The following is a 14,752-nucleotide window of genomic DNA, read 5'->3' on the forward strand; positions in this document are numbered from 1 at the left end:
CAACAACCATTGTGGATTATTTTTTTAATAGTTGCGTTATTTCTTTTTCTGCTTGGGGCACTGTCGCTTAGCATTCATGTAAAGCCGTCGTCCATACCGCCACACAAGCCCGTCAAATGCGATAACGAACTGCTCTCAAAAGTACAGTTTACCTGTCATATTGAGTGGTTTTATCCAGCCGGTATAAACACGTACGCAACTTCTAATCAAGAGCAGAGCGCACAGCTGTTTTACAGCGAAGCTGTTAAGAAGGAACGGTTTTAGCGCTAGAAGACGAGGACACAGGACAGGACACACAGGACACACGAAACGCTTCGTGTCTCCTGTTGTACCCCATTTTCATTGTCCGCGTCTTCTAGTGCAGAAAAAAAAAATTATCCGACGATTACGATACTCCCTAATGCGAAATTTGAGCGCAGCTCTATACGTGTTTCCATTTCGCGATATTTTGAAGCAAAGAATTTGAGAGAGACATGTAGCAGAGTCGGTAATGGTCGAAAATCTGATCTGCGGATCAAGCGAGCCGGCGTTTATACATGACTCGTCAAAGGTTCCAGTGTGATCGCTGGTGCCGCATGGCTTCCAGAAAGTACTATACAATTCGCATAGCGCATACAATCAGATTAAGAAACAATCTCACACAATAACAACCAAAACAAGCGCGAACGAAACCGACCCAACAGAACCAAACAGGCGCGGGCGAGAGCTTTGGCGCGAGCAGACGATAGTACGAAACGAGCGGATCGGCTGAGACCAGACACGAGTGCGCATCGAGCCGTAAGGAGGGTCCGCATGACACCAGCATCGCGCGCGCACGTCACTGAAGGGGACGCTCTCATTGGTCTCCGCCATTCGCGGCTCGCGTCCTTCGTCTCCCACTCCAGCGAAGGGGGGCGGAGCTGGTTACGAGTGAGTGAGTGTCAACTTTATTATTAGAAGGGGAGGCCGACAACGCCGACGACGACGCGAAACCCAGGAACGGACGCCAAAGAGCTGCGCTCTAAAAAATTTTTCGCGATGCATGACCACCTCGTCCAAATCACTGCTTTATACGTATATAGGGTATATACGTGCTGCGAAGGTGGAAGCCACCGGCGAACGCCGGCGTCCAGCGACGTGGGCGGTAGTGAATGTGAATCAAGGTACGGCCAACAAGTCCACCTGCGTCGGAACCTCGAATTTGCCTTGAAACGTAACTATCGACGGTTTTAAAAGAAACTAGGTAGAGACACCTAAGACTGCTTGCGTTTGGAAATGCGAAAGCATTATAGTCTCTTTGGCGAAACGTTTTTTTTTCTTTTTCCGCGCGTTTTCCTTTGTCCGTGCCAGCTCTCGCCTGCTTTCTAACTGCGCCTCGGTAAGGAAGGGGACCCCGAGACTCTGGAGCACCTTCTCTGTGCTTGCCCATCCTTGGCGCAGGAACGCTCCACAGTGATCAACACCTACAGACGCCACGGCCTTCCAGGGGCCACAGAGACTGACCTGCTGTTCCCAGTGTGTCCACAGCTCCCTGCGCTGCGAAGCCTGCTGGAGTTTATAAGTTCCACGGGAATAGACACCCTATAAGCGCCCGCTACAACGCTGGCAACATTACTGAGGACTGCCACCTGTCGCGTATAGTGGAGTCTATTAGGCCACATCCTCCCTCTTTCTCTATCATCTTTCACTACCCATTCCCTCTCCCCTGATGACGCTTCGCCGTGCTCCCTGACGGGTTGCAGAACCAAGCGTCCTTCCTTTCCCTAGATCACTATCTCTCGAAACGCTCCAAGCGTCTCACCGCGCTCGCTTGCCCGCGAGGAGTGCATAACTCGAAGGACCGCTCAGCGGCGTTCAAATGGACATAAATGCTTTTCTTATAGAGTAATTTTACACACTCATGACTTGGCTCCATGTCCTCCCCATTGGCTGCACCGTCACGTGCCCAATGACGCACACAACAGGCCACCCGTTTAGTCAGCCAGATGGCAGCGACGTGACGTGTGCAACGACGCACGCACTACGCGCACCGCTAGTCAGCCAGAACCGTGGAGCCGCCATGGCGTCGGCGAGGCGTGCTCGTCTCACGCCCCGGAGGTCCGTGTCGAATTCCCACCCAGACCGAAACGTACCAAATTCTTTTCGACGCCATTAATTTACGTTGCTTAAAGGAACCTCCCTGAGAAATGTGACGTCACTTCGAACACTTCTTGACGTGCTTTTACTCATTGCGCCGGCGGCCTTATTCCAGTACCCTCGTTCGGTCACGCCGACAGACTTTCTCCTAATGGGACATCTAATGCTTTCGCATTGAAACTTACGTCATCTGTAGGTCACTCGAATCGACGACGTTATTTACGCGGTTTATTTTTTTTTTGCCGGCAATCCGTAATGTTGTTTCTCACATCGCGTGTCAGTACACTATAGCCGGCGACAACCTAAGAAATGAAGCGTTATATGTAGATTGTCCAGCTCAAACACAACACACTCGGTTATTTACTTGACGTCAAGCGATTTCGTGTGTTTTAAACGACCGTTCTTCCTGTAAAGACTGGGCGTAGTTGCACTGGTTACAGCATGAAACCTGAACGCCCGGGCAAAGTTTGTCGACAATCCTCGCATCATTGTATCACTGCTCCTCCAGAGGTTACATCTTTTAGCGTGAAACAGCTAGCTTTTATTTTCGAATCAACCTAGCATTTATATCAGCAGAGCAAGGTCATTAAACTGTGAGCGTATTCCAGTGAGCTAGGCTCTTTTTGAAACGTCAAGGACAAGTGCACTGCGTTTTAGTGGGGGAGCTTGTTTGTCATTGTTGGGTTGTCGCTGGCTACAGGAGGGGCCCTAGTCGACAAAGACGTCTTGCGGATTTAGCTTGTGGGCCCCCTTTCGGTTAAGATGAAGTTTAGTTCAACGGAGAAATCCCAGAAAATGTCCAGTTCGTGGACGCTGTCGAAGTGCTAGGGTTGCTCCTTGAAGCAGGAGCGGTCTCGAACATGACTCAGGGCCGAGCGGTGGCAAAAAGCTAGGGAGGTAACAACGAAAGTTCCCGATGTAAACTGCCCATCGCGGCAAGAGCGACGTTCGTGCAGACACAACCGTGCGCGTACGCCTTTGACGTCGAGCGTGTTGATTCCGTGCCACGCCAAATCACCAGAAGGGTTGCAACGATAGCAGGTGATGTTGAACGGGAAGGGAAACCAGCGAAATTGCAAATTCGATGCCTGGAACTCCCCAACGACAGTGACGTTTTTGGCCTCCCCGAACTGTTATCGTCCACAAGAGCAATATAGAGGCGATTACAGATAAAAAACTGCTGTTGGTACCCCGAGAAGAGCTTACTGCTGTATTGGTGCAGCACACTTAAGTCCCCTAGCGCCCAAAGCAGTGCGCCCAAAGCAGAGAGAGAGAGAGATAGCACTTTATTTACACCCGTCAGAGAGTATGGGTGATCGGGTGAGACGCAGCTCTCCCTATCACCGTCTACCTCCCCCCTAGACGTCGGCCGGAATCAGTTGACTTCCGGCGGCGGCCTGGGCTTGACGGATGGCCTGTTTTTGGGCTTGCTCTTCCTGGCTATGGAGGGAGGATTCCCATGACTCTCTGTTTCCATGTAGGCCGTTTAGTGCTGGGCAAGCCCAAAGCATGTGATTTAGCGTTGCTATGCCTTGGCCCCAATGAAAAGCGACCTGAAGGGTACCGTCGAGGAACTTGAGAAGGGTGAAAAATCTGAAGAGCAGTCGCCAATAAAAATTAAGTTTGCTTTCACCGCAAAGCATTTGGGGGAATAAGATTAAAAGAAATGAGCAAATAACAGACAACACTAACGAGGAAGAAATCGAGTCCCGGAAATTATGTACGAGTTTGACTGGGCAAGAATGTAGCAATTGGCACCTAAGCGTAACATCTCGAGAGATGATGCGTGGTGTCAAACGATCAGTGCCCTAACTGGGGCAAAATCACGATTTGTCACTTTGGTCACTGTATGCGTAAATGACAATCATGAGCAGATTTTTTATGAAATTCAACGTATGCACCGTCAAGCTTTCGAGAACGGCCATGATATTGTCACGTAGTAGTGACGGCGAAGAAGGCAGAAAAACTGTGATTGTAGAAACTAGCGTTTACTGGGCGAACTTGTGCCCTCAAAAGCAGGCTACACTCAAAGAGCAACGATAGCGGCGAACACACTCGGCGATCGTCGAAAATCTGATCAGCGGGTCAAGCGCGTCGGCTTTTATACATCATTCGTCGAATGTTCCATGAGTAATCGCTGGGACCCGCGTGTCTTCCACAAAGTTCTACACCATTCGCGTCGCGCATACATGCAATCAGATTACGCAAGGTTCGGCGACAACAGACAGCGGGCGGAAGCATCGATAACATTCCAGAAACTTCCGATACATGCAGGCGCGTCCTGCGCCAAGCGATAACATTTCTTAGACGGTAAAAGCGCTCACCCGTAAAAGATAAACGAGTTCACCGTGTCAATATTATATTTCACTGGCTGTCTAGTTACTGCGGCATTGCCGGCAACGACAAGGCAGATGACAAGACATGCTCGGCTCACCAGCAAGAGCAGTGCATACCAACACCACTGTCAAGAACCGATGTAGCGTGGCAGCTTTACTCACTTGCACGTTACATTTCACTCTGACGCTAGAATTCGACGGATTTTGAATTTTAACAGCTCTCGATTATATTCACTAGACTCTGACATGCTACTCTGCCTGTCGCGTTCACGAACGTTTATTCATTCCTCATCGGAATAGTCAACAACGCCGTATGCAACTCTTGAGAATGAGATGGGACCATATATATTTAACACATTCTGTGCCATTGCCCACGCTACAACTCTCAACGGGTTGTTCTGCGTTTAGCTGTTTAGACGACAGACTGTTCTCGGAAGCTAAGATCCTGGCACCCTTGTCGCACACCTCTACACCCGGCGACAATCTCCTGTGGCAGCGCAGCCGCAGCTACGAAGCCGAAGGACACATGTTTTGTTACGGCGCATCTGCATGTAGTCCGCGAATGCATGCAACTTGAACTAAGTAGCGTAACACAAATCGCACCAATTATTCTTCATTTTTTGTTCATTATTTATTTCCTAACAAAAATAAGATGTGCTCAGGAGAAGGATTTCCATTAATTGCAGTTCCCAGTTATGTGTTTCTGCTGCCTAAGTCTGGTTTGAAATCTGGCTGAACCGCCAGCAAAACGTCGGCGCTACTTGGCGTGTTAACACAAATGCAGAAGCTCGGCAAGTGCTACTGCGTGTCCGTAGTTTTTGCTCTGCTGCCGCAGAGCCTTGTCGCCGGGTGTAGTATGCACAAGGCGCCGCAAAGTGCCAGTACGCTTCATGAAAACAACCGGACTGTAGTCGCCTATAACCTAAGAATTGCAAACAATCTGCACCCATAAAGACGCAGTACACTTGGCCTTCACCTCTGAAAGAGAGCCGCAAGCGCCGCTGATGTCCACCCACAATTATGTACAAATGAGACATGACCAATTGGATTCGCTTATTTCTCTGTCGTCAGGCGATATTGCGCGTTTTAAACAAGAATTAGATTTTTTTTTGTCGCACACATCGCACAAATCGCACTGATTTCAATAAGAAAATTGAATGTCTAGGGCGAATTTTATGGCTGATCTCGGTATCACTGAGCCAAGTTAATATTTTAGCTTGAAACAACGATCTTCATTTTTCTGATTAGCCAAACATTTACATCGGAAGAGCAGGGTCACTAAACTGTGAGTGGACTCCGGCTGGCTCCGCTCTCTGTCAGAGAGGAGGGGAGGGTGCAGAGCGCTCTTTTTCGGTGGAGCTTGTTGGTAATTCTTACTTTTAGAGAGCAGTTCTTTGACGCCCGTTCCCGCGTTTCGCGTCGCCGTCGCGCCTCGTCGTAACCAAGGTCGTCATCCGCGCTGCTCTAGCTGCGCGCTCCTGCTGCCATCTCTCGCGCGCGGCGCGAGTCTTGCTCTTCCCTAGTCATAGAGATTCACACTATTACTAGAGAGTATTCTCGCGCTAGTGTTTACGGGAGCTGCAGTGTATCAGCATGGGAATTATGGGAAGTACATCGATTTGCCTGAAGTTCGTCCTTCTGGTTTCAAACGGCTTTCTGACTGTGTAAACTCGTCATTTTCAACAATGAACTGTTTAATAAGTAATTAAATAAACATTATAAATATTGTCTGACTGCGGGATTTGAACCCAGGAAATCTAACACAGATGCCAGATATTGAAACTATTAAGCCACGGGCGCATGTATCGACACGCGATGTGAAATGTCCTTATGAATTTATCGCGTGCATGGGACGCCTTGAGACGCTTGGCGCATTTCGATTTGGCCACCTAGACAAGCTCAGTCGTTGCAATGAGTAGCTATTGTGCGTGTTCGCGGCGCCTCCTGCACTTCGAAGAGTGTAGGTTGCATTGAAGTTTACAATAAGATTTGTATAGCGTAATATACAAGGCCACAATAACATCTGAATCTACAAGCACGAAGACCAGACATATCGATGTGCTTCCCATCATTCCCACGGTAGGACAACGACTGCAGTGCCAGAGTTCCTTCTAGTATATTGTAGGAAACTGTATGTCCCTAGTGCTCCAAAGCCGGATCACATGTTCTCGCCTATCCTCTCGCCCCCTTCCTAAGCGCAGCGTCGTTGCGGTGACTCTCGCCACTAGCATCCACTCAGCCTTCGCCGTCCCCTCTCCCGCTGTCGCGGCACTGCCGCGGTGCCGGCGGCGGGCGCTCCTTGCCGCCTCGCGCGTGGTCCACGATCCACGGCGCCTGGCTGTCCTTCTCCCGCCTCCACTCTTGCTGTATGCCTCATGGAGTTTCATACACTATACCTCCCCTTACCCGGTGCGGTGCCGTTGCGGTGACTCGAAAGACAGTTATAGCGTTTCGTCCCTTCGCTTCTTCTAATCCCAACCTTATGCATCCACATTGAGGCCTGTCTGTGAGTGAATGAGTGTGACCTCTCCTCAATACCCCTGTTCTCCAAACCGTTTCCTCATCCCACCTGAGAAGACACATAAAACAATAATTGGCAATCTCCCCCCCCCCTCTCCGCGGCTGTGACCCACTATATTGGAGCGTCGCCGGAGTGCCGGCTCGATAGCGGCGGATCGCGGTGTGAGCTGCCCGATCCGAAACGCAGAACCACCTCCGTTTGGCACTGCGTGTTCTGTGTGCGGTTGCCTGTTGTCGAATTAAGGCAGCAGCTGCGCTCAAAGATCGCATTACCAAGAAGCGCAATCGTCGGCCAATTTTTTTTACCGTTCTCAAACATGGCGTGTTTCTCCGGTTAGGGTACTGTTCGTGTCAGGATTCGACTCGCTAGTCCAAAATTATGTTCACCGGTCTTGTGTTGAACCTTTGACATCTCCGTATTCTTAGAATATATCTGTGACTGGGGCCAGTAACCACTGCCACGATTAGTGTCTGTTGTTATGAGCACGTGCGTGCCGTTGTGAATTTCTTTAAACGGATTTTAAGGAAAAAGCTTGTGGCAGTGTGGGAATGCGAAAGCGTTATAGTCGGTATGGTGAAATCTTTTCGATTGGTGCTTTCGACATGCGTGACACTCTATACGCTTGAAATGTTCGACAACGTAGTACGGCGCAAATGGTGACGTGTTCTTGTTGGACAGAATGGACGTTATCTGCTACGCAATGCGGACGGAGTAGAGTGCGCACATGATGGAATCGTTGCTGATGAACTGGCTGCGCTCGTACAGCGTCACCCACCCTGGTTGCTCAGTGGCTATGGTGTTGGGCTGCTAAGCACGAGGTCGCGGGATCGAATCCCGGCTACGGCGACCGCATTTCGATGGGGGGCGCAATGCGAAAGCGCCCGTCAATTTAGATTTAGGTGCACGTTAAAGAACCCCACGTGGTTTAAAAATTTCCGGAGTCCTCCACTACGGCGTGCCTCATAATCAACGAGTGGTTTTGGCACATAACACGCTATAATTTTTTTTCGTACAGCTTCAATATATCCTCGGGCGTACGCACTAGGCACACCTTTGCTCAGCCAGAACCGTGGAGCCGCCGTGGCATCGGTGAAGCGTGCTTGTCGCTCACGCTGGAGGCCCGGCTTCGAATCCCACCCAGACCGAAATGTTCCAGATTACCTTTTCAAAGCCATTAATTTTGACGCGACAGCGTTAAGGAGCTCGTGTCGCAGAAAAGCCGGTGTTGTCGGCGTCGGCGGCGTTGGCCGTGAGCGATAAATCGCAGCAGGCACTTCATGAATAAAAAACAACTTGCAAGATGCGCTGGGTGGGAATCGAACCAGGGTCTCCAGAGTGTGAGAAGCAGACGCTACCACTCAGCCACGAGTTCGATGCTTCATAGCGGTACAAAGCGCCTCTAGTGAATGCGGTGTTGCCTTAGAAACGAGCTGTTTCTGAGGCTCAGGCATGCGTCGCTTGCTCAGGCGCACTTTTCGTTGCCGCGCCGAATGCTGCGTTGCTCGACGCTCACCGCGTCCGATGCGGGGCGCGTAGTCGCTGCGCCGTAGCCCATTGTCTTACACCCCTTGGCGGGTCGACGGGAACGCTGTCGCGTTCTACTCTTGAAGGCGAAGCTTAAGCGTCCACCAATTTTTGTTTACAGCAAACTCCCTTGGAAATTTCACCTCAGATCGGGCATTTTTTGTCGTGTTTTTACTCTTTGCGCCGTCGGCGAGTTCTTGCACCATCTTTTGATCACGCCGACCACGCCGACGGATCTTCGCGGAAATGGGCAAATAATGCTATAGCATTTAAAAACGCGTCTCCTTTGAAAGCTCAAATGTATTGATAAATATGAAATGCATCAGTTACAGAGAAAGGACTTGCACCGGTTATTTGCAACGTCCTTATTGAGCAGTTTCTTATTGACTACGTAGTCCCTTCGGACCAATTAAAGTTTCTTGTCTGTCTGTCTGTCTGTCTGTCTGTCTGTCTGTCTGTCTGTCTGTCTGTCTGTCTGTCTGTCTGTCTGTCTGTCTGTCTGTCTGTCTGTCTGTCTGTCTGTCTGTCTGTCTGTCTGTCTGTCTGTCTGTCTTATTGACTTCGCTGTCTTTTACGTAGGAGTTCCTGGGACTGGCGTACATCTGCAAAGGCTGTTACTTTGTGAGTTATTTGCAAACATTCTAACAGCCCAGTTTGAGGCATGTGAACCCTATGATCGAAGATGTTAGCTTAAAGGATATGAAGCAAGCATATGAAACTTTATTGATATATCTTCGCGTTCAGTTTTCCCGCGTTTTTTGCGAGATATCCATAAAAGATCTGCCGAATAACCAGGACCACCACGGATGCTTTTCGAGATTACCCACGTTAGCAGCGCTACAGTTGGTTGGCTCCATTGACCGGTTGGACCGTGGATGTTCGCAGTTTGGCTTGGCCTAGCAGTTGCGCTTTTTACAAGCGAATATTCTTAATCTCCTTATGGTATGATGGAAGCACTGGCGTGTTCGCAGTTTGGCTTGGCCTAGCAGTTGCGCTTTTTACAAGCGAATATTCTTAGTCTCCTTATGGTATGATGGAAGCACTGGCGTGACCTAGCAGTGGCGCTGAATTTTTCTCCTCCTTATGGTAAGGAGAAAGAAGTGACCGTAGCGAGCAGCTTCGAGCTCTGAATTTTCTATTTTATTTTCTGTGATTTCTGCAATCAGTGACAAGAAAACGGGACGTCTTCCTCTGTAATGGGAGAGCTGAAGCGCGCCCAGCAATTGGTTCCTGAATGGCCAGGTCGTTATGCCGCGGACGTGAGTGACCTTTTCGATCTCAGCATGGTACCGATTGAGTCATCTGATGACTGCTCCACTTAAGATATGGGCTCGGACAGCGATATTACGTTGGTGTCAAGCCGACTTCTGGAGGGAAAGATAAGAAGGACATCACCAACCAGTCGTCAGGCGACGAAAAGGGCAAGTGGCAAGCAGTCATACGCTATTGCATACGCACCAACAACGACAACAGACAACCTCAACTCATTGAATAGGCAGAGCCTGCCGGAATACTTCGAAGGAACTTCCCATTGTAAAGTGGCAGAAATACGTATAAACGGTCGATAGAACATCCCCTCGGTGGAAGTCAATACACCGACAATACTGGAAACATTGAAAAACGTAACTCAGTTGGGAAGCATCCCTGTTCGTGCATTCCCTACATACGGCAAGGAAGCGACGACAGGCGTCATGTAAAACTCTTGCTTGGGCTAGTTGGTTCATGCTTGAAGTAGGTAAAGGCAAGGCGCAGAAGACCAGGACTTAGGAAGAAGAACACAAACGACAAGACGGGCGCCACTCAGTACAACTAAGTTTATTTTCGCAACAAGCCTGCCTTATGTAGGTCATTCACGCCGAGTCACGCACAAAACTTTAGAAGTAAAAAAAAAAAACACAGCAATCTATCGACCATTCAGGAATGTTATCTGCACAGCGATCGAAAGAGCAAACATTAACCACACGTGGATCAGCACAGAAGCCAACTGATCTAGTACAGCCTTTTTCAAAGCCAACGAGGACAAAAAAACAGACATAAAAAGTACCGTCTACACTTCACCACCAACCAATCTGACCACAACATAACACACTTCAAATGCCTAAGGCCCAGTCAGTGATAAAACCCGCACGACGATGGGAATAATGACCAACGAATAACACGGAAATAACATGAAAAATGCGTCTAAGAACAGCGTCTGCGTCAAAACTAAAATCTCTAATAGTCACTCACCTAAAAATTGATAGAACATGTAACCGCGCGAAAAAAGAACCACGCGACAAACAATGAAATGGACAGAAGTGATGAACGATAAAGGTCTAAGAACAGCGTCTGCGTCAAAAAACAACAAAAGCCTAAGAGCCACTAGAAAATCGTAAATCGTATTTTTTCGTATGCCGTAGAGACCTTCGGAAAAACCCCTTGAGCCTACTGAAAGCAATAAAAGCTTCCATGAAATTTCTGCAGCGCCAGAAATAACAAAAGCTCAAGCTGAGTATGCAGAGGTGAACACGATTGTCCCCTCATTTCCCTATACAACGCGGCGTTGTCGGAAACCGCTATTAGAAGGTCTGTGGTCTCGCTCACATAGAAATGTATAAATCGAAGAAAACCCAAGAAAGTCAAACAGCCATTCGACGCAGAAGCATCAGAAAATAAATGTATGTTTCCAACACGTGACCCACGCCGAAGGGTACTGATAGTGCTTGGTCTTCAAGTACTGGTAGCTAATTGTGAATACAGTGAAGGAGCTAAAACGAGTGTGCCAGTGATGGTCGCGTGGAGGTCCACGTAGACTACCACAAGTGTCCCATTTGCAAGCAATAATTTGTGCTATTTTGCGGGGTTGTCATCTTTTGTCTCCCTTTGCCCCGGGGACGGGGCAAAATGAAACATCGCTAACTTTTTCTAAACAGGCCTTATTTAATACTCATGCTAATTTCTTTACCGAATATTTTCCTGAAGAAGAAGGAAAGGACTCAGTGGACAATATGAGCTCATTTTCTTTCTCACAATTATCAATTTAAACAAAAGCAGCGTCAATTTGAAAATTTATTTCTCGTTTGGTTCCATTGTACCCCAACTGTGTTCGTCTTTAGTGCAATCGCACCAGTTGTCTGTTGTATGCTCTTGATGTAATTGGAATATAGTTGTCTGATATCGAACGCAAGCCGCGTAAGATGCTAATATCCAGGTATGTACATTTGCAGCTGCTGATATCCAGGTATTGATCTACGTTATCCAGGTACATCACTACATGACATTACGCTGTCGAGACACAATAGCGCTGTGTTTCGGTAATGCTCACGGGAAGTAATGCAGCGTTCGGGCGAGAACTGTATACGCAACATTTACATTAGTGCACTATTATTTTGACGCAATGATTTGATTTGATAAACTGTACATTTTATGCTGTATATTTCTAGCCCGGACACGGCAATGAGAGAAACAGATATTTTTTTTCCCCGCTCGAGACATAACGTAAGGAAAACACGCATGTCGATGCATGTCACGAAAGTAATCTAAGAATAAAATGAATTAGTATTAGTTTCGATATTTCGAAATTTGTTTCGATTGTGCGGCGGTTCCTATATTTCTGATCGTGCTGTTATTGCCGCCAATCGTACGAGATTTCGCCAAACCGTTTACTCCAAAAGACGGTTAGCACGGAGCAACAATTCAGTATAGGTACGTTTTAGGGACTCGTTTGTAATGTATTGTAACGTAGAGAACCTCGGTGCTGCTTACTATGACAATCAGTACACAAGTAAAAAGATGTGAATCAATACACGCAATTTTACGAAAGCTCGACTTAATTCTACCCTCGAAGCTTAAGGAAAGGCGCTGAGTAAGCATAAATTTGATTGCGATCGGAACTGCGCGACGCTGTACATGGAAGAGTTCCAGTTCGAATGTTGGAATGTTAGACTCACCTTTTTCCAAAATGTTGCACCGTCCGCCGCCTACGAGCATAACCACTGATGTTTCCCTTGAAACAGTTCAACGAGTCCTTAGACGATAGCACGGTAAACAAATAGACAAAAAGAAATCGATAAAACGAACCGGACGCTATGCTTCCGTGTGCTGTTAGGCAACCAGAAACGCGCGGCTATTTCATTCCTTCGTTATCACAGTCTTCCAGTTTTGCTGCAGTACATCCAACAAGGTTGCCATCATAGCTGCATTTGGCTTGACGGGTAGTTCCTGGTTTGTCTCAACGAAAAGGTTAGTTGGCCTTGTGTTCTAACCCACCAGTTAGGACATCAACTATCGAGGTCATTTCTTGTTTTTCTTTAACCACCCGATGCGACCTTAAATAAAACAAAAGAATGCCGCTTCAAGAGCTGCTGGTTAGAAAAGGCGTCACGTTCACGATTGAGCGAAGCCCCGGGCTCGCCGCAGAAGCGCTCAATACATCAAATGCTGCGGCAAACTCGTTGTGTTTGCAGGCTGTTGTCTGCTAGGCCAGCCGTTCTCGTCTTTTCTTCTGCCGACGCCGACGACACGAGGAAAGCTCGTCGTAAATTTGATGCGCGTGGCAAACGCAGTATGCAGCTGCGATGAAGTCCTTACATAAGGGGAACAGTGATCGGCGGTTGCTACAACAACCGTTCTTCGTTCACATTCTCAGCGGCTCGTTGCTTGCAGACGACGAGGTGCAATCGGTTGACGCAACAGACGGCACCGCCGTACGGACACCCGCGTTGATGAAGCAGACGACACTACCGCATACGTTCTTCTCTGACACTCTGTGACGGATTATTGCATGCAAACAAGGTCTGTTCAGATGACGCAGGAGGCGGCACAGGCGCGTACTAGGCTGATCCAGCTATAGACAACACTTAAGTCGTTCCGGTGCGGCACTCGAGAGCAGATTACTGCTTGCAGACGACAAGGTGCGTTCGGACGACGCAGAAGGCGACACCACTGCGCGGACGCGTGTTGAAGCAGCAGACGACACGCACCACCGTTAACTTTGTATGACACTCGGCGGCGGGATATTTCTTGCAGACGACACAGCGCGATCGGTTGACGCAGCAGGCGGCACCGACGCCAGACACCGAAAGATAACGCGATGCTGCCCAAGCGCGGCGCGTTTCAGCCTTGCTCGTGGGTTAAAACAAGCCTGCGGAGTTTTTTCCGCGACCCCTGGCGCTCGCTGTGTGCTCTGACGCTGTGATCTTCGGATGTGGAGAGGAGAAGAGGGCACGTGGTAGTATGCTGTAGCGGCGAAGTGGGACCAGAAAGGAGGCGAGAAATGTAGCCGAAGCAAAGGGCGCTACCTCTCTGCAGCTTGAGAGGAAAGGACAGATTGTCGCTGCACGTGGGGGCGGAGGAGATAGGTCGCTTGCGGAGGCCATTCCTAGCGCGCCGAGCGCAGCTGAGTCGTGTGTGACATCTGGTGATAGGCGTCGTCGGTGCAGCTTGTTGGTTGCCTATGCAGGGGGAAAAAAGTGAAAGAGAATGCAATGTACTTTGCCACTGATGAAGTCGCCTGTGTATGTCGGTCCTATCGAGGAGAGAGAACTGAGCGCTGCTGGCCCACGGCTTTTACCCTGCAATACTCAACGCATTATACTGTACACTGATTGCATTTTCTTTGTTTTCTTTTCTATGTTCTTCGTAAGGCAATATTTGACGGATCGCTAACATTGATATTATTTAGTTGTTTACGACTTTTACCCTGCAATACTCAACGTATTATACTATGCACTGATTGCATTTTCTTTGTTTTCTTTTCTATGTTCTGCGTAAGGCAATATTTGACGGAGCGCTAACATTGATATTATTTAGTTGTTTACGGCTTTTACCCTGCAATACTCGACGTATTATACTATACACTGATTGCATTTTCTTTGTTTTCTTTTCTATGTTCTTCGTAAGGCAATATTCGACGGAGCACTAACATTGATATTCTTTAGTTGTTTACGATGTATTCGAGAATGTTTAAGAATAATATATTTTAGCAAACGCAGAAAAGATGTCCATACCAAAAGGGCAACACGTTCAGTGTGTAGCCCCATGACGTTTTTGCATGGATCGAAGTGCAGTAAGTGTCCATATTGAGAACATACATGTGAAACGTTGCAAAGTATGTACGCGATGGTATACCTGCCGATGATATCAATGCTATTACTAAAATAACCAAGGTTTAAAATAACCAAAATTGTCGCCCGGCTGGCCGCTGGAGGCACTTTGCGTGTATTCGCGGGCTTCTTTCACGCTCGGAAAAACACTTTTGTGTAGGACGTATTGAGGA

The 14,752-nt window shown here is 48.3% G+C and overlaps 1 protein-coding gene across 1 annotated transcript in view; it reads right to left on the bottom strand.

The window, feature by feature from the left end:
* The window catches only part of LOC135897467 (solute carrier family 35 member G1-like), a 49,482-nt gene extending 35,791 nt beyond the window's left edge, over positions 1–13,691 (bottom strand). Inside the window, exon 1 of the mRNA XM_065426085.2 lies at positions 12,426–13,691. The gene's annotated coding sequence lies outside the window, so the exon portion shown is untranslated. The remainder of the gene's footprint in view (positions 1–12,425) is intronic.
* Between the last annotated feature and the right edge of the window lie 1,061 nt (positions 13,692–14,752).

The sequence above is a fragment of the Dermacentor albipictus genome, chromosome 2 (genome assembly GCF_038994185.2).
Source record: "Dermacentor albipictus isolate Rhodes 1998 colony chromosome 2, USDA_Dalb.pri_finalv2, whole genome shotgun sequence".
Taxonomy (NCBI): domain Eukaryota; kingdom Metazoa; phylum Arthropoda; class Arachnida; order Ixodida; family Ixodidae; genus Dermacentor; species Dermacentor albipictus.